Source organism: Macrobrachium nipponense, chromosome 18, assembly GCF_015104395.2.
Source record: "Macrobrachium nipponense isolate FS-2020 chromosome 18, ASM1510439v2, whole genome shotgun sequence".
NCBI lineage: Eukaryota > Metazoa > Arthropoda > Malacostraca > Decapoda > Palaemonidae > Macrobrachium > Macrobrachium nipponense.
Genome location: NC_087211.1, coordinates 5,905,377 through 5,925,018, shown reverse-complemented (window position 1 = coordinate 5,925,018; position 19,642 = coordinate 5,905,377). Strand labels below are relative to the sequence as shown.

The 19,642-nt window shown below is 41.5% G+C and overlaps 1 long non-coding RNA gene across 1 annotated transcript; it reads left to right on the top strand.

Annotated features, from left to right (window-relative positions):
• Positions 1-454: 454 nt before the first annotated feature.
• LOC135196882 (uncharacterized) lies at positions 455-15,815 on the top strand. The gene is made up of 3 exons (XR_010310506.1): positions 455-708; positions 11,458-11,625; positions 12,867-15,815. It is a non-coding gene; the product is annotated as an uncharacterized LOC135196882 (long non-coding RNA).
• Positions 15,816-19,642: the final 3,827 nt, after the last annotated feature.

Sequence of the window (19,642 nt, the reverse complement as noted above, 5' to 3'; positions counted from 1 at the left end):
ATCTTAAGGTCCCTTCAGTAGAGGATCGTTTAGACCGAGAGATCTCGGCAGTTCTCGCTTTTTTCAATTTCTTCCCTCCGTGGCATTCTGCATGGCCGCCTGTGGTTTTGGTCTCGCTTACAGTATTTCTTTTGGATAATACTCTAGGTGTTAGTGAAGCAGTTCATCATCAAAAGTTGCTTTAAATATATATTTTCTCTCTCTCTCTCTCTCTCTCTCTCTCTCTCTCTCTCTCTCTCTCTCTCTCTCTCTCAGTGGTCTTGGTTAAGTTGGGAGACGATATACATTGCTTTTAGTTATCCCAGATGTTTATTTGTCCATTTATTTACGCTTTTATTCATCGTAAATAAAGAAAGACGCATTGAATGATGACTAGTTTTAATGGCGTTTTTTCTCGACTTAGAGAACCGATTGTCGAGTAACATGGGAAGTTGCCAGCAGTCATTTTATAAAACATTAGAACTCCGTAGTGTTTAAAATGTACCTTACGCAAACGTATAAAAGCACACGATGTTAAATGAAACTTCTCTAGCGGCAACTTGTTGATCCTCCAGCTTTGCTTCAGATGATCGTCACTGGGGAGGAGGGAAAAGAGGAGCCGGTGAATAAATGGCAGCTGTACAATATTTAGCTTTTACTGTCTCATTTATCTCCGTTCTGGTTGTCCGAAAGATGATAGACCGTAACCGGACCGTAACTTGATTCCAAGTGAGTATTGATAAGGATTAATTACGGTAATTAGAGGCTGGAGTCGTTGAGAAACGAAAGATTTGTGGAGAAGGACCCTCTGGGGAGTCCTTCCTACCTGGGAGCTGCCTTGCAGGTCTCGAGGATTCGGGAGAGACCATTTTAAACCCTAGAGTATGGTTATAGGAGACTTTCGCCGGTATTTCTACAGAAGCACAGACTGCAAGGAACGTAACCGCGGATACATCACAAGGGAATGAGGCGTCCAATGTATTTCGCCGTGTTTAGTATTGGACCCTGGAGGTTACCTAATTACTGTCGTCCGATTAATATTACTTAAAATTCTTGTTCAGTAGGTAAAACTGCATAGAAAAACTGCAACTGCCATAGTCTAGGCCACCGCGGATAAGTACCCTAGATCTACCGATGGTAGATCTAGTGTACTTATCCGCAGCGGCCTAGACAATGGCAGTTGCGGTTTTTCTATGCAGTTTTACCTACTGAACAAGAATTTAAAGTAATATTAATCGGACAACTGTAATTAACCCCCAGGGTCTGTACTAAACCCGGCGAAATACATTGGATGCCTCAATCCCTTGTGGAAGTCGTATCCGCGGTTACGTTCCTTGCAGTCCATGCGGACTGCTTCTGTAGAAATACCCGTGAATAGTCAGGATAGCCTAGCCCAATAGCCTATGTAGGGAAGCAGTGAGTAGCCTAAGGTTGAAGGAAACATTGACATTGCAGAGTTTAGATGGGGGAATAATTAGCTTAGAACCTCTGAATGGTCTGAAATATTAAAACTCGAGTAAACCAAATTTCTGTTAAATTTTTGTTTGCATGCACTGTCAACTTAGCCCCCACACACAAAAAAATGTGGTAATTCTAAGCCTGCATTCCGCGATACAGTAGACTATGGCTATTGACGTTTTCCTATGTTATTTTACCTGCTGAACAAGAATTTAAAGTAATATTTATTCGGTCGACTGTAATTAAACTTTGATTTACCTCTGCAGACTACATGACAGTGCAAGGGGTCTGATGTACCAACTACAGAGTTCAAAGGTAAATAACAGATTAGTTACAGTCGACCAGAAAAATATTACCTTAAACTCTTGTAAAGTAAGCAAAATCATAGGATAACGTCAATTGCCATAGTCTACTTCGACTGAACAATCTTCGAAGTGTTGGTTCGGGGCCATGAAACGTAAACAAACCACCATATTTGAATGCTGGTAGGGGGTGTGGGATACGTGACTAACAGGGAGCCTTATGTCCGGTAAAGGGGTGGGGGGGGGGGTGTTACCGGAAGAGGAAGGCAGAGGTACGAGTTGGTAAAGCCACGCTGGATATGGTGGTAAATAATTCCCACTAAATATCACCGACATCAAAAGCACTAAACCTTTGGAACACTAAAACACAATATAACAAAGTATATACAGATTAGGAACCTTGCGTTAAAGGGGTGGAGGATAGAGTTCAGCAGCCGCTTTCCCGAAGGCATGGAGCCTCGTCTTGGGGTTGTGGAAGTGGATTTTAAAGTACACCACTGCCGTGGTCTTGACAGTATATTACCAACCTTCCATACTGCCCCGAGTATTGGCTGAAATGTCCTTTAATTAACGAAATAGTTAACATATGAACGGGGCAGAGTCGAGTTAGTAATGAGGCCCGGTGGAGGTGCCTGGGAGTGCTTCCGCCATCTGGCTGGTTGACACTGGCAAGTTTGTCAGGAGGAAGGGGGGGCGCCGGTTGGAGACCACAAAACAGAGTAGGGAGGATGGGGTGGGGGGTAAATATTCACGTTTGTGAAAAAAACACGAACACTGTATTGTAATGGGTGGACAATATAGGAAATGAGGGATGCCTGTTTGGGGGTAATTGAACTTAACAAATGTTGAGTGAAATCGTACAAACATAGGTTCTTTAATGTTTATGAAACCAAAGTTATCGTGTATTATTATTAAAGTAAAAAATATTGCAATGAAACCTTACAGTAGGGACACATATTTTACATAAGAGCTAATAATCCATACATACATGAAAATATATTTTGTTCATGAAACTTACCTGTCAGATATATATATAGCTGTATTTCTGACGTCCGACAGAATTTCAAAACTCGCGGCACACGTAGTGGGGCGGCCAGGTGGTAGTACCCATTCCCGCCGCTGGGAGGCGGATATCAGGAACCATTCCCATTTTCTATTCATATTTTTTCTGTCGCCGGTGCTGCAAACAACTGTTTACAGTACCTCCGTCTAGGATTTTTTGATTATCTCGCTTAATATTATCTGGATTGACTTTTGGTATCGACTTCTGGATTGTTGGATTGGCACGCGTAATAGTGGATTGGTTTTTGATTTTGGATTGGCTTTTCTGGGTACATGATGTCTGGATCAAGTACTGGAAGTTTCAGAGTGTGTGTGAGGAGTGAATGTAAGGTGAGGCTTCTTAAACCTTCAGTTGATCCTCACACAGTTTGTATGGATTGCAGGGGGCATGTTTGCGTGGTTGATGATCGGTGCAATGAATGTAAGGATTTGGATGATGATAAATGGAAGATGTATGAGACCTATCGACGTAAATTGGAGCGCGATAGAGTCAGGAGGTCTTCCTCCAAGGGCAGTTCTACTAAAGGTAAGGATATTAACATTTCTCCTCCTCTAACACCAGTAGATTTTGCTCAACCTAATCCTGTTTTGTTGCCTTCGGGCCCCCAGTGCTGTGTCTGGAGAAGGAACACCCTTTCTCTGATTCTGGAGTCTATTCGTGCTCTCGAATCTAAAAGTATTGGCCCTAGAAACCGGCCCTGTGAAAGTTTGTGTTAGTGCCCCTAGTGTTTGTGGAGGGGGCGTCAGATCGGCCCCATAATGCCTCTAGGCCTAGACCTCTATCGGACTCCCAGGACTCAGGGAGTGGGTATGTCGAAAGCCGCAAGAGGGTTACGGGGGTCTCCCCACCGATCTGGCGTCCCTTCGGCAGGCCTTGTTGCTAAAATCCCAGGCTGCCAAGGAGCGCACGAGCACGCGTGTCCTGAAAGATTGCTTTTCGTCCTCCGAAGCGTCCTCCCCGCGCAAGGGGTGGAGCGCTCGGAGAGACTCGCGTCCGTTTGAAAAGGACCTTATTTCCGCTTTGAGGACGCTTCACGTCCTATGTCTCCTCTTTCGTCAGAGGACGCTTATGACGCCTTTTCCTCAAGCGGAAGAGAGGAAGGCTTTCTACCAAAGAGGACGTTAGTTTCCACGCACAGGCGTGTTCACCTGAGAGGCAGATAGCTGTACCTGCTAGAAGGAAGGAGGCGTCCCCTCGCCCCTCTTCCTTCTCGCAGGCTCAGTCCTGCCCCTTCTTTTGCTCCTTTGTCACCTACGAAGGATATCCTAGTGTCCCTTCAGGACCAGATTACGTCGCTGATGGCTCAGAGGACTCGACCAGCAGCAGTCGAGCCTAAGCGTAGGAAGGACGTTCTTCGGCTGCCCGTCAAGAGGACAAGCAGCCTCATTCTCTCTCGTCGCTGTCTCGCTCGTCTCGTCTCTCTCTCCTCCTCCGGATCGTCAACGTTCTCGTTCTCCTAGCAGATCTTTTACTCTCTTAGGAGAGGACGCTCGGCGTTCGAAGCAGGACGCTTTGCGCTCTCGGCTGGTAGCGGTTGAGGACGCTCGGCAGGACGCTCGGCGTTCTAGACAGGACGCTTTGCGCTCTCTTCAAGACGCTTTTGAGGACGCTCGGCAGGACGCTCGGCGTTCGAAGCAGGACACTTCGAGTTATAGACAGGACGCCTTTGAGGACGCTCCGCAGGATGCTCGCCGTGTGAAGCAGGACGCTTTTCGAGCGAAGCAGGACGCTTTTGAGGACGCAAAGCAGGACGCTCGCTTGGCTAAGCAGGACGCTTTTGGCGCCTCTCGTCAGGAAGCTCGCGCTTCCTCTCGTAGAGCGTTTCTGTTAAGACAGTTCACGTTGCTTCTAAGGACGCTCCTCTTTCGCAAGATGTCCGTACCTCTAAAGATCGACGTAATGTCCGATTCCGTACCTGTAGGCGGATACTTCCAACCAACGGAAGTCATTGTTCAAAGGTGTCCTGGACTCCGGTGGAGACTGACCACCACTTGAAGGGACTGCTTCGTACCCTTAATGTTTTTAATTTCCTAGATTGGTGTCTGGGAGTTTTAGACCTTCAGTCTAGGAGTCCTGATTCTCTCAGTCTGGGGGAGCTGTCCAGCGTGTTGTCATGTATGGACAAGGCCGTCAGGGATGGTTCGGAGGAGCTAGTTTCTCATTTTGGAACTGCCTTCCTGAAGAAAAGAGCACTGCTTTGCAATTTTACCGCTAAGTCGGTATCTCCCGCTCAGAAAGCGGAATTGCTCTTTGCGCCTCTTTCGGACCATCTCTTCCCCCAGGCTATGGTAAAGGATCTTGCACAGAGTTTGCAAGAAAAGGCGACCCAGGACTCTTGGTTCAGTCTTCAAGACGTCCAGCAGCTCCTTCCACTTCTACATTCAGCAAACCCCCGAAGAAAGTCAAACCCTTTCGCGGGGCACCCCCCTCGAGAGCAGCTCCTCGAGGGAGAGGGTTTTCGAGAGGAAGAGCTTCATTCAAACCCAAAACCAGCAAATGAAGATCTCGTCCTTCAGACGCCAGTCGGGGCCAGACTGGAATTCTTTGCGGAGGCTTGGAGGACAGAGAGGGGCGGAATCCTTGGGACCCTCAAGATAGTAGAGCGGGGTACAAGATCCCCTTTTTACATCCTCCTCCTTTAACATCAACTCCCAGAGACCTCTCTCATCTTATCAGGGAGAGAAGAAAAGTGTTCTTTTCGATCTGTTAGACCAGATGGTCGAAAAAAGAGCGGTGGAACAAGTCTTGGACCTAGAGTCACCGGGCTTCTACAACAGGATTTTCCATAGTGCCGAAGCAGTCGTCAGGTGGCGCAGGTCCTGGATGTGAGCAGGCTCAATCTTTTGTAGAAAAGATCAAGTTCAAAAGGGAGACGCCTCAGTCGGTGCTGGGAGCCTTGAGACCTGGCGACTGGATGGTGTCTCTGGACCTGCAGGACGCGTACTTCCACGTCCCAGTCCACCCTCTTTTCAAGGAAGTACCTGAGATTCGTCTTGGACAACAGGGTTTGGCAGTTCAGAGCCCTTTGTTTCGGTCTCAGCACGGCCCGATGGTTTTCACAATGATTATGAGGAATGTAGCGAAGTGGCTCCATTCGTCAGGAATCAGGATATCCCCTTACCTCGACGATTGGCTGATCAGAGCGTCGTCGAGGCAGAAGTGTCTGAAGGACCTTCAGTTTACGTTAGCCCTAGCAAAGTCTCTGGGTCTTTTGGGCTCAATTCCGGAAAAGTCGCATCTGACCCCGACACAGTCCATCGTGTATCTGGGGATTCAGATGGATTCAGTGGCTTTTCGGGCGTTTCCATCCCAGGAACGTCAGCGACTGGGGTTAGAGAAAGTCGCAGCCTTCCTAGAGAGAGAAGCTTGTTCGGTGAGGGAGTGGATGAGTCTGCTGGGCACCATTTCCTCGCTAGAAAAGTTTGTCTCGCTGGGAAGACTGCACCTCAGGCCTCTTCAATTTTTCCTTGCGGAAGAATGGACGTCAAAAGAGGACCTGAATGCGATCCTAAGGATCTCCAACAAGGTAAAAGTCCACTTAAGATGGTGGCTCGACCCTCAGAAGTTACGAGAGGGCTTCTCCTTAAATCTTCTGAGCCCCGACCTAGTGTTGTTCTCAGACGCTTCCATTTCCGGTTGGGGAGCAACACTAGGGGGGAGGAAGTGTCAGGCTCCTGGAGAGGGGAACAGGTAGCCTGGCACATCAATGTAAAGGAACTGGCAGCGATATTCCTGTCGCTGCAGTTCTTCGAAGAAAAACTGTCAAGCAAGGTTGTTCAAGTCAACTCAGACAGTACCACAGCCCTTGCGTATCTAAAGAATCAGGGAGGAACTCGCTCCAGATCCCTTTTTCTCCTGCGAAGGAAGTTCTGCTATGGGCAGACGCAAGGCGCATCAAGATCCTGACAAGATTCGTGGCAGGGGTTCAGAATGTCAGGGCGGACCTTCTCAGCCGCCGAAATCAGATTCTACCAACAGAATGGACCTTGCACCAGGAAGTCTGTCAACAATTATGGAGATTGTGGGGACGTCCTCTAGTAGACCTGTTCGCTACATCAAGGACGAAGAGGCTTCCTCTGTATGCTCCCCGGTTCTGGACCCAGGGGCAATTGCAGTGGACGCGTTGCTTCTGGAACTGGACAGACCTGGATCTTTACGCCTTTCCCATTCAAGATCATGGGGGACGTAATGAGGAAGTTCGCAGCTTCAGAAGGGACAAGGTGACTCTGATTGCCCCAATGTGGCCAGCAAGAGAGTGGTTCACAGAGGTCATGACGTTCCTTGTGGACTTCCCAAGAACGTTGCCCTGGAGGAGAGATCTACTCAGACAGCCTCACTTCAAAAGGTTTCACCAAAACCTCTCCGCTCTGGCTCTGACTGCGTTCAGACTATCGAAAAGTTGGCCAGAGCGAGAGGCTTTTCAAAGGCAGCTGCGAGAGCAATCGCTAATGCTCGAAGAGCCTCTTCAAGAGCTGTCTACCAGTCTAAGTGGTCCTCCTTCAGGGCATGGTGCAAGAAGGAAGGAATTTCCTCTTCCACGACCTCTGTGAATCAGATAGCAGATTTCTTACTCTATCTAAGAAATGTGCAGAAATTGGCAGTTCCTACAATCAAGGGTTATAGGAGTATGTTGTCTGCCGTTTTTCGCCACAGAGGAATGGACCTCTCCGACAATAAGGATCTGCACGATCTCTTAAGGTCGTTCGAGACCACCAAAATTCCACAAGCAAGACCGCCCTCATGGAATCTAGATGTGGTGTTGAAACATCTGATGCTAAGTCCCTTTGAGACCTCTCCATGAAGCTTCTCTAAGGGACTTAACGAGAAAAACGCTTTTCCTAGCTTCTCTGGCGACGGCGAAGAGAGTTAGTGAAATCCAAGCGTTCAGTAGCCTAGTGGGTTTCAAGGGAGACAGCGCTGTCTGCTCGTTGAACCCTTCTTTCTTGGCTAAGAACGAGAACCCGTCTAATCCTTAAGGCCAAAGAGCTTGAAATCAAAGGAATATCGAGTCTCGTGGGTCAAGAACCAGAGAGAGCCCTGTGCCCTGTCAGGGCTCTCAAGTTCTATGTGAATAGGACTAAAGAGATAAGAGGTCCCTCAGGTAATCTCTGGTGCTCGGTGAAGAGACCAGATTTGCCGTTGTCGAAGAATGCTGTTGCTTTCTTCTTGAGGGACGTCATTAAAGAGGCTCATTCATCTTGCCAGAAGACTGATATGAGCCTCTTTAAAGTGAAAGCTCACGAGGTCAGAGCCGTAGCTACTTCTCTTGCCTTCCAAAGGAATATGTCTATCAGAGATATTCTTGATAGCACCTTCTGGAGGAGCAATTCCGTATTCGCCTCACATTACCTCCGGGATGTGAGAACGATTTACGAGAACTGTAGTTCTTTGGGACCTTACATTTCGGCAGACACAGTTTTGGGGGCTGAAGGTGGCTCTCTCCCTATCCCTTAGCTTAGTTAGGTTAGTTTATTGTGTTTTTGGTTGATGGTGAGATCTTATGTGAAATCTCCCATTCCTTAGTGTTAATGTCAGGGGTTTTTTGGTTAGTTGGTCAGGTGGTGGTCGGTTGCTGTGTTACTGCCATATGTTTGGCTAGATGGTCTTGTCACATTGTGGTCACGTCCCCGTTGACAGAGCATCCAGAGGGCACCAGCACTACAGGTCCAAACCTGGCTGGCAACTCTGATAAAGCATAAGCAGGCTTTAGGTGACAGTAATCACATAGTCTACTTTGCTATCAGGTAAGGAACCAATAAGTTAATCTTTTATTTTAATTTAAATTTCCTAAAAAATCCTAGTCTGTCTCTACCCACCATCCGAAGGTGTGATTCAGCTATATATATCTGACAGGTAAGTTTCATGAACAAAATGTTATTGTTATAATACAATTAAGTTTGTTCATACTTACCTGCAGATATATATAATTAGAGTGCCCACCCTCCTTCCCTCAGGAGACAAGGGTCATGAATAAATATGAATAGAAAATGGGAATGGTTCCTGATATCCGCCTCCCAGCTGCGGGAATGGGTACTACCACCTGGCCTCCCGCCCCCACTACGTGTGCCGCGAGTTTTTGGAAATTCTGTCGGACGTCAGAAATACAGCTATATATATATCTGCCAGGTAAGTATGAACAAACTTAATTGTATTATAACAATAACATATTATATATCTATACACTGTTTTTTACATCTGGTATTTACACATCTGGTACTTAAGTATAAATTATCAAGTATATACAAGTCTAAGACCATTTTAGTGAGTAATGAATAGAATATTATTAAGTTTCAAGGATCAGAGTGGCCAGTTCAGGGGGTGATTGAACATAACAAGAAATGTTGAGAGTTCAATTGTAAAAATTGTGTAACCTAACCAGTGGGCTCCCCCCATCCCCATAGCCCCCCTTAAAGGAAGGTAATCTTAGAAGTGTAACATAGGTATAGGTTAGGATCGTAACCTAACCTAGTAGAACATGTTGCCTGACGGGGGGGCAGAGCAAGAAATTGTTATGGGTCAGACAGGCATGTAAAGGGGAATATAGAAAAAAGAAGGGAGAAAAAATTGGAATGTCTGTAAAATGAAAAGATGCAATACCAATTTCACGAAAAATGTAATACGATATATTTCAAAAAATGTAATACCATCAATTTCACGTCATTGACAGAAAGGTCTCGAAACGTCCTAAAACCGCCTTCTAGTCCCACCCCTCGGGAGACTTTCAGTGGCCTGCCCTCAATTGTAACGTAATATTGTAAGATATATAAGGCAACATTATGAAGTGAGAACAAGTCAGTGCACATATTAAACAATACTATGATAAACGGAACAGAAATAAAAGCTTGAAATAATATTACACAATCACAAAACAAATGAGGAAAAGGAATATATGTAACAATGCATGAATCCTCCCCAAAAACCTCCTATCGCAACGTAGGGTTAATAATGCAACATGATTGGTTAAATACATGTAACCCCCTACAATACCCCCATCATTTATCTCCTTAGGAAGTTTGTGTCTGAACTAAAAGCTCCCTTATATCTCAGCGCATGTGCAGTAGGATAGGCGCATGCGTAGTAGGATTCAGCGTCGTAATAGCAGTAGCAATAAGTGATTTTGGCTGTGTAACGGCTCCATTATTGGTTCATTTATCGCTTTATATAAGCTTGTATTTCGTGTTTCAAATGTCATAAATAAGAGGAAATGACACAATAACACTACAAAACCTTCCCCCAAGTGTTTTACCCCACCTAAAACCCCGCATTCCCATCGGTCCCCCTTACCATAGGATAGAGTTCAAAGGTAAATTACACGTTAATTACAGCCGGCCGAAAAAATATTATCTTAAATTCTTGTTCAGGAGGTAAAACTGTATAGAAAAACGTCAACTTGCATAGTCTAGTTTGCCGCGGAATAAGGGCTTAGATCTACCAAAAATGTAAAACTTCAGACTTACCATCAGGTACCATGACCAGGTTCTTGACAGCTACTTACATTCATCCTCAAGGGGCTGGCATTTAACACTGCTGATTTTCTACGTACACTGGTAGTTAGTTAAAAAACCAGAGGGGTGTGATACCTAGTACTCTTCAGTCCCCCCCCCCCTCCCCCCTCTCCTCCCCCCCCCCACAAAAAAAAAGTTAGAAAATCATGTGTTGGATTTTACAGCAATTTTTATGTATGCTAACTGTACCGGCTCAGAGATGACATTCATGTGTTTAAAGCTACTGCTGGGTTGTTTATTATGCTCAAAGCCATGAGGTGTGTATGCCATATGCATTTTTACCTCTGAGTTTACTGGTAAGGTTAGATTAGTAGTATAAAAACTATTTGCCCATTTTCTTGGGCAAGTCAGTGGTGCGACAGAGGAGACATTTTCAGCTTTGTGTGATGGGAAAACCCATGAATACAATCCTCTGTTTTTTAAGATTTAAAGGTACCACTTAAATTCTTTGCCTAACTGCCGGTGTGTTTATAAATATCCCCAGCAGTTCATATGTAGTCGATTAACGTTTCATCATAGAAACTGAATTGTTAAGTTAAGGTACTTTTATCAAACTGAAGTTTTAACATCTGAAAATGGGGTGATATGGTACCACTGTTGTATCATGTGTAACTGGTTAGGAAAGGGTGTGTTACCCACATTCCAGTAAAACACATGTCAGAAACTTATTGCATACAATATTTTATTGCAGTGTGGACTTGCCTTTACACTGTTTGTGACAGATGGACATTGGCCAGTGATAATATTTAGTTAACTGATACTGGGTGGAGACCAAGTCTCTAATTTTCTAATAAATTATTTTTTAATACGTGTATTTTAATATCAGGAGGCAATTGCTTATATTTGTTATTTTGCTTTACATATTTTTTTGCATTATTTCTGATATTTATTTGATAAAAGCAACTGACAGAATTTTGTAATGACATGCCTTCATATAATGAAAGATTTTTTTTGTGTACAAACGTTTCCTTTCCTTTATATTTATTTATACAGAAATTTGAACATGGTATAAAAACTTGTACCTGTAATTCCTGGCATATTAGTGTCTAGATTCATTGTTGCCCAGGTCTGGTATGGGCATCTGTAAAACAGGTATACTGGATTCAATTTCTGATGTTTCTAAAATGGGTACTTTGTTTCTTTTTATCAGGACATTTCAGTATTATGGCCATGGAGGTTGGAAGAAGCAGAGAATGAGGTAGAACATGCTAGTACTCAAGATACTCTTGAGTGACCAACCACATAGAAAGATGAATTTAAGGTCTTGCAAAGAAGGGGACGGAGCATATGATGTCATTTACCTTTTGGAAGTCATCTGGTAAGGTTATTTTCAACTTAGTATTTGTAGTCTAGATATTGTAAATTTCTGGTAAAGATGGAAGGAAATTTGAGTACTAGGAAGGGAATTAATGATTATAATAAAATTAACATACAAATTTAGAAGAATGATGAGACAAGAGTTTAATCTTATGTCTTATGTCCTTAGCGTTCAGAAAGGCCCTTGGGGGTAGTACCTGCAGTGAACTTCATGTGATGTACTGTAGGCATTACTTAGGTAGGTTCTTTTCAGTGTCCCTTTGACACTTAACTACAACACATTTCATTCCTTTTACTTTACCTCCATTCATAAACTGTTTCTTCCATTTTACTTTCCACCTTTCATATCAATTGATTCTCAGTGCAACTGCTTTGAGGTTTTTATCCTGTTACATCTTTACAACAATTTTACTGTCAATTTCCATTTCATCGCTGAATGACCATATCATTCCCAGCTCTTGTCCTTTGGCCTAAGTTTTGTATTCTATTCTATTGACATATACAAAGATTACAATAGAATTATCAGCACCTTTCAACACCCTTGATATTTGTCTCAATCAAAAGTAAAGTGAACCTAGTGAGTTACCACTTTCAATTTTATGACAAATGGGGTTTGATGGCTAATGCTGCCCAAAGGTAAATTTCCTGTGTCAGGTGTTGGTTGCCAAGGGATGTCTTGACCCCACGACCCATCTTTGGAAGGTGCAATCAGCCAAAGCGTCCAGCAGCAAGACTGGAGGATGAATTCTTATCCTTAGGTTTAATGACTGCTGTATTTTAGCATGTGGATGAATTTTCATGTGAACGTCAGTGGTTAATAGGATACAGTTATGTGACCCAGTTAAGTTACTGTGCCTCTTCAGAACATGACATGAGGACTCCTACAAGGTGATGGCAGTGCTTTTTGATGAAAACATTTTTATACCTAAGAAACCTCATGGAGTTGTGTTAAGGTTGCAGACAAAATTATGTGCAGATTCATTTCTTATGTGAAGTAGAAATGGAACTACTTTATTTGTTAAAATTGTTGACTGTTTAAAAAAATTTTTTTTTATTCAAAGTTTGAGGTGCAGCTGTAGTTTGGGTATTAGAAAAAACATGTATAACTTGGTAAAATTTATCATAGTTTTGTAAAAGAGGCCCCAAAAGGGGTCATATAATTTAGTCTTTTGCAACTTCTCATGGAAGGTGTCCAAATTACAACTTTGATTGAATTAATAATTGTCATTTTCTTCATTACAGGTTACATGATGCGCCATCATTAGTGGCCTTCAAGTCATAATGTGGAAATAATAGAGACGCAAAGAAACATTTCTCCAAAAGATTGGAAGCTTAATTGCAGAAAATCTGATCGTCTTATTTTAAAAAAGTACACGATCAAGACCACGGAATGTCTCATCTAGACTTGTGCACTTTCCCTTAACGGATTTATCTTTATTAAAAATTGCAATGGTCCGAGGTAACCGTTATAGAAATGAAATGGCTGAGAAGAAGCTAAAGGGAACTGGTGAAGAGTAGAGATAGAGATAAGTGCATGTGGGGCTGAAGGGATACTATAGGGAATTTTTAATACTATTTCCAGGACTCGGATATGACCTCCTGCTGGGATGTACTCCAAGTCAGTTGTAAGATCGCCAGTACTGTGTTTCTCCCATAAATGGAAACTTGGAATAATTTGCATGTGCATAATACTACATATCACCTTGTACTCTTTCCTTCTTGTGACTGAAATGGTTACCATTTGTGCTGTGTATGCATATACTGATGTTATTCCATTAATACATCTGTTCTATTAGATATTCTATCCTGGTGGTTATTGGCCTTTCAAACTTTTTTTAAATGTATGAAGTGTTTTCCAGTTTCCAATAGGCATTTGTTCCCATGCTTTCTGGTTGATTCCTTAATGATTTATCTCTTGATGCATTATTAATGTGCAGGATTCTCTGAACCTCTTCAGTTGTTGCATTCCGTATTGCTTCCCCAACATATTCTGTAAGAATTCTCTAGTTTTTACTTTTTCTCTTCCCAAAAGACTCGAACCATTGCCTTTGCTGTACTACCTTGTCTCTGTCTTATACTTTTTCCCTTTCACATCGTATTGTAGGGACTTCTTCTTTCACCCATTTGGTGGAGGATGATGGGAACAAATGTGGAGGTTACTAAATAAAAATCTGACTATCCTTAACCTACTTTATTAACTTAACCTACAGAATTGTAACAACCTAGATTATCACTCTTAATACTGCAACAACCATCAAAAAGAATCTCCCTGAAATACATCAACCTAAATCTAACACGGACAACAAAAGGTACCCTAACCTAATTCATCAACCTAATTATACAATGGCTACCAAAAAGAACCTTAAACCTAATTCCAGAACACTAATCTAACTCGTCAACTTTAGGTTACAACGCCCTCTAAAATGAACCTTGACCCAATTCATCAATGTCAATATGTACTACAGTTTTTCCCCAACTGTGGTCTTTGAGACTTCCTCAGATTGGGAGTTATCATTTCGTAGTTATCCTTCTTCCTACTAGATCAACACCTAGTTTTGATCTTTTTCAACTGCTGTCAAACTTTCTTTGCTGCGTGTGAAGATCAGCACCTTTTAGGATTCAGTGGTGCATATGGAGGAACGGGAGAAGGGCAGCCTGATAAAGTATTTTTTTTTTCTGCAATCTGGCAGCTTTGCATTCTCTCCCTATGGTCTTTATCACTTCTCTCCCTTATCCCTCTTCTAATTGTCGTTTACTTTGTAGTAATTGTTTCACTATCGTTTCATTGTCCCTTTCGCAATGTTCTAATCCTTTGTCCTCCAAAGGAAAATCTCTGTTCTTACGCTTGTGCTTCTTTGATTTTTTCCTCCACAGTTTAAGTGAAGTAGAGCTCCTCAATCTACCCTACCACACTCAAGCAAACCCAGTAAAAAAGAAAGAAAAAGAAGGATTAATCAAACAATTATACATACTACAGACATAGATAAATATAATAAAAAACAAAATTCAATCAAAAACCCATTTTCCATACTACTACTACCACATCTTGGTATCCTTCTCTTCTCCTCACAGGCTTCGCTATCCTCTTCTGCTTCTTTTTAAAGATTTTAAGTCTGTTCCTCTGAAACTAAGCGTTTATTAGAGAATGCACAAAGTTGCTCAGGTCATGAGTTCCTATGATGTTTTGTTCCTCCTTGGTTGGCAGCAGGCTCTGTTTTTCTTAAATTTTGAGACCCCTTTAGCAGGCCACCAATTAGTACATAGCAACTTGCCTGGCTTAGTGTACTAAGTAGTACTAAAGGTTCTCTTCAGTTTCCCTTCGGCCTCAAGTACATTGCTATCTGCCTTTTACTTTTCAAATTGGCCTTGTTTGATTTAAAATTTTCATTTTTTTTTATATTTACCATACTGAAGTCTATTATGTTTTATGAAAATGTTAATTATAATGTTGAATTGAAAATTCGAGTTATATCCCTTGTGTCCAGAAATAGTCAAATTCTCTGCATTTACATTAATGAAAGAACAGCAGTTCATTGACAGAATCTAAATTTTGCAGTTAAAAACAAACCATTCAAGTCAGCCTTAGGAGAGTCAGGTGTTTTGTCTCATTAGTTGGCCTAATCTACCTCATGTTGTAATAATCTTCCTCAGGATTTAGTATTCTACCTGAAGTTGTAAATAATGTACCTCAGGTTGTAATCATTTGGAAATGTAGCCTCAGGCAAACCTGTGTAATTCTAGCTAGGTGACTTTGTGGTTGTTAAAATCTGGACATCAGAATGATTACAGTGCCTGATTTTATATTTTATTGATGGAATCATTTCTGTGTTTGATTTTTGAGTAATTTCATTTTTAAGAGTACATTTTTATTTTAGTATTTTCATTTGCATAAGTTTTTTGCATTTTTTAGCACTTCTGTTATACCTTTTCTTGTTTAGTCCAAGGAATACAATTAATGGTATAGTTTTATTTTTCATTACTTAATTACAATTAAAAATAGTGGCCATGACTAATGATTACTCAGTTAAGAAGAAATGTAGTGCATTTTTTTACATATTAAATGTTTAATTTTTTGTGGTGATTTGTGTACATAGTTTTATAGTACTGTATATTTTGAGATTTCAGTGGTCAAGGGTGGTAATGTGTCAATGATCATTGTTTTTTGAAGGCTGTTATCAACTGCCAAGAATGGGTCAAGGTATAAACAAGTATTTGTACTCAGGTTTTAAGTTTATTTCTTTGAGAAGCAGTAGCACATTTTATCAACTTCTCTCTGTGAAAATGTTGTCTTTGTTAGTATTCGCTCTTGCCTGTTTCAAGCCCATTACATTAACCTGGCCTCCTTCATGTGACATTTTAGACATTATGATCCACTGGAAGGAAAAAGAACACCAGTAGCTGGCCTGTGTGCAATTTCCTCAGATGTTATAGATCATCGTCACAATAAGTTTTTTTACATCAGTTTTTGCTTTGTCATATTAAGTTAGCAGTAGCTTCGCAGATTTACAGCAGGAACTCTTGCCATAGGTGGATGGTAGGCTTTATGATCCAAGACTTACAGCTAGCAGGTTACCTCATGATTAACTTCTGATTTTGCCTTCTCAGACACTTCAAATTCCTGCCTCCCTTCAACCCTTTTAATAGACTGATTTGTTTATATGTATATCTTTTCTTAGCAAGATTTATTTCAGGTTTTGTCTCTTCTGAAATATGGTTAAAGATCTTGAATTTCAGCCAGTTACAGCTGATATTGCTGGTCAGTTCTAATCAGTCCAAGAAAAAAAAAAGCCTTCTGTTCATTTTCAACTTGTGCATTTCACTGGCTATTTGAGTTGCATTACCAGAAGAGATGCTTCAGTTACTTTAACCCAGCAGCTACAACAGCAATTTTGTGTGTCCGCAATCTGCTGAGGTTTCCGTCTGGCACACCTTTCAGAAGTTATCCGCTTGTTTTGGAAGAATTGCAGTCCAGCTCCTGACTCCTTTTGCCCTTGGAATTTTGAATTTCTCTATTCCTCACTATCCAGGGCACAACCTTGTTTTCTCAGGATCCTTTCCCCTCTTTGGCACTGCAGCAACTCAACATCCTTCTGCTTAGGGTAAAGTAACAGGTTTGCAAATAACAAGTGACGTTTTTAATCACAAAAGAATTATAGTTATTGAAGGTGGGGTAATGAATTTTTTTTTTCTTTGGGAGCCAGAATTGTAATACCCCGAAGGAGCGAGTGTCCTCAGCAGGAGGCAAAACCAATCGGTTGCCAGCACTGAAACCAACCCAAAGGGCCTTTTTCTAAGGTGACAGCCGATTGCCGAGATGGGAAAGGCCTTGTAGACTTCCCTTGTGCTTTCCTAGATGAATTTCAGTTTTCTATGACACGACTGAAGTATGTTAGGCCCTTTCAAATATCAAAGAAAACAGTTTGTCTAAAGAGGGTCTGGTAAGGTTCCCCCTAAGACAAGCCTAGTCTTACGTTCACCTTCTTGGTTGAGATTTTTTACGAAGGCAAATGGTTGCTTGAACACAGAATGTCAGGTGAAACATGACGCGAAATATTTTAGGCTTTTGTTGCCAGAACTTCGTTCCGAAGCATAATGGCCGAAAAAGAAATCGAACTTGCTTTTATTGAGACTTAACAACGGTCTCTCTCTCTCTCTCTCTCTCTCTCTCTCTCTCTCTCTCTCTCTCTCTCTCTCTCTCTCTCTCTCTCTCTCTCTCTCTCTCTCTCTCTCTCTCTCGTCTTATTACAGAAAATGCCTCTTGCATCATAGAAAACTAAGAAAGAATAAGTAAAGGGTGGTAACTACGATAAATATATTTCGAATTTATCATCCAACCGACATTGACTTTGCGGCTACTTTACAGAATTGATGGCAGAGAGCTGTGGAGGATAATTTACTAGCAATTAGTATTCATTAATACTGATAATTCATTTCTAATCTTAGGGATGTTTGTATATAAACTGATTTCATTCTTTTAAAGAGTTTAGAGAATAAGATAACGGTATATTTCTCAAGGCCTTAGGCAGCCAACTCCTCGGCATCTTCCAGCACTTAAGACGTCAAATTTGGCATTAAAAGGAAATGATTAGTGGCAGAACCAGAGTTGTAACGTGTTCACAACCGAGTTACAAACACAAATATAATTTTTTGCCACCAATACTCTCATTTTGATATCAAACCTGAAGTCAGTGTTAAAACACGTAGAGAAAATATACTGATGCGACAACCCATCTGAGATAAGAGATGCTCTATAGAATGACTTCAGATTCCTTCACTATTCTCCACTTAAGTCCCATTCCACTGAACATTTTAAAAACTAAGCTTATCAATTTTAACTTAATGCATTTATGATTAGATTTCGTTCTATCAAAAACCTTTGCCTGACTAACTTCACCCACAAATTTAATTAATCGTAACTTGTAAAACACTAAGCTCCATGATTAGAGGGACGTTTGTTTTGACCATTGGAAGAGTCAAGTTTGACAGAACTCGTAAAATAGGTGGCTATGAAGCAGACTACTTTTACAGTATCTTTTGTGGCCAGCTTCAGAGTTCGCTTCAAAATGTAGCACTCTCGTATTACTCTTAAAAGTTTGCTTACGTTACATATTTGCAAAAAAAAATGGATTCGTCGGTAAATTATGAGAACTTTCAATTTACTTCAAACTTGTATGTTGTGCTTAATTTGGTGCCGTTTTCAGTTTACATGACACCGGCTACAAGATGTATTTGCTAAGTATGGGATGTTTATTTATATTCTCATGTTTTCCTGAACAAAAAAAAAAAAAAAAAAACTCCAGGAATTTTGCAAGTAATCAAAACAAAAGCGAATTAATTTTATTCATCTCAAATCACAATTTATTCTCCTGTCTTCGTTACAACAAAAGCAATTAATTACTTGAGGCACCTCCCATCCCAAAAAACCACCAATTCGTCTTGTGGCCTCATGACACCATTCAATGTAAGTGATTGAGTCAGGTAAATGGTCAGAGACGTGCAAAGCTACTATCCTCCTGCCCCAGTCTTCCTCCCCCAGCAGGACAGAAGGTCGGACTAACGTCAGCCTTCACCGTACACGTGGACCACCAGGCCACTTTAAAAATTGTGTGTGATGCATCTAACAAAATCCATCCCATTGCCAGGTCATTAGGGAGGAATGTCCAGGATTTGATTGAGACATTCCTTCTGGTGTTTTGAGGCCAAAATATCTTTTCAAAATTTTCAGAATCGAATTTTTACAATCTTCGAAAAGAACTATTGTACTGATCAGTTATCAGGGCTTCATGGCTTTGAATAGTTGTATCATAAGGTCACCCAACACTACTGTAGAGGCTCTTGCTTATTTTAATTAGCAGAATAGGGCGGCAACAGTTAAAAATTTCTGTCTAATATTCGGAAAGGAAACCACAATTTCATGTTTCTCAGTAGAACGAATCTATACATAACAAAATTACTGTCTCGCATATTCGTGAGAAAGGGCTACAAGACGCCAAAACTGCGACTTGCTCATTATTCCACCTGTACAGTGTCAAAGAATAATGTGCATAGCCTTTTGAAACGAGTAGCTAATCGTTAAGAAAAACTTATGGAAGATGACTGCTTGATATTTAGACGGTGTACCCAAAGACATACCTTTAAAATGGCAATACTAAACCCCTGACAGCAAGTTTCAGTATCAATTTGCTTGATATTTTAAATCGTGGCATTTTACCTTACCGCTTTGATATAACAATATCAGGCTTCTTGATGACGTAATACAATGTCATTTTACACGAAGCTTACATTTGTTACTTATAGTGCTGGAAGATATTAACATTATTTTTTACGGTTAATGATAGAATTACCGATGCTTATCTCTCTACTGGTGACCAATTATGCATTTCCTCCATTAAATCCTTGACGATGTAGTTACTTTCATACGAAAAATATCCGGAAGAATACTAAACATCTATTTTTGTGACTAGTGACAGGAAAATAGCAGAATTTCTAGGCAAGAGACTCTGCCTAACTAATATATA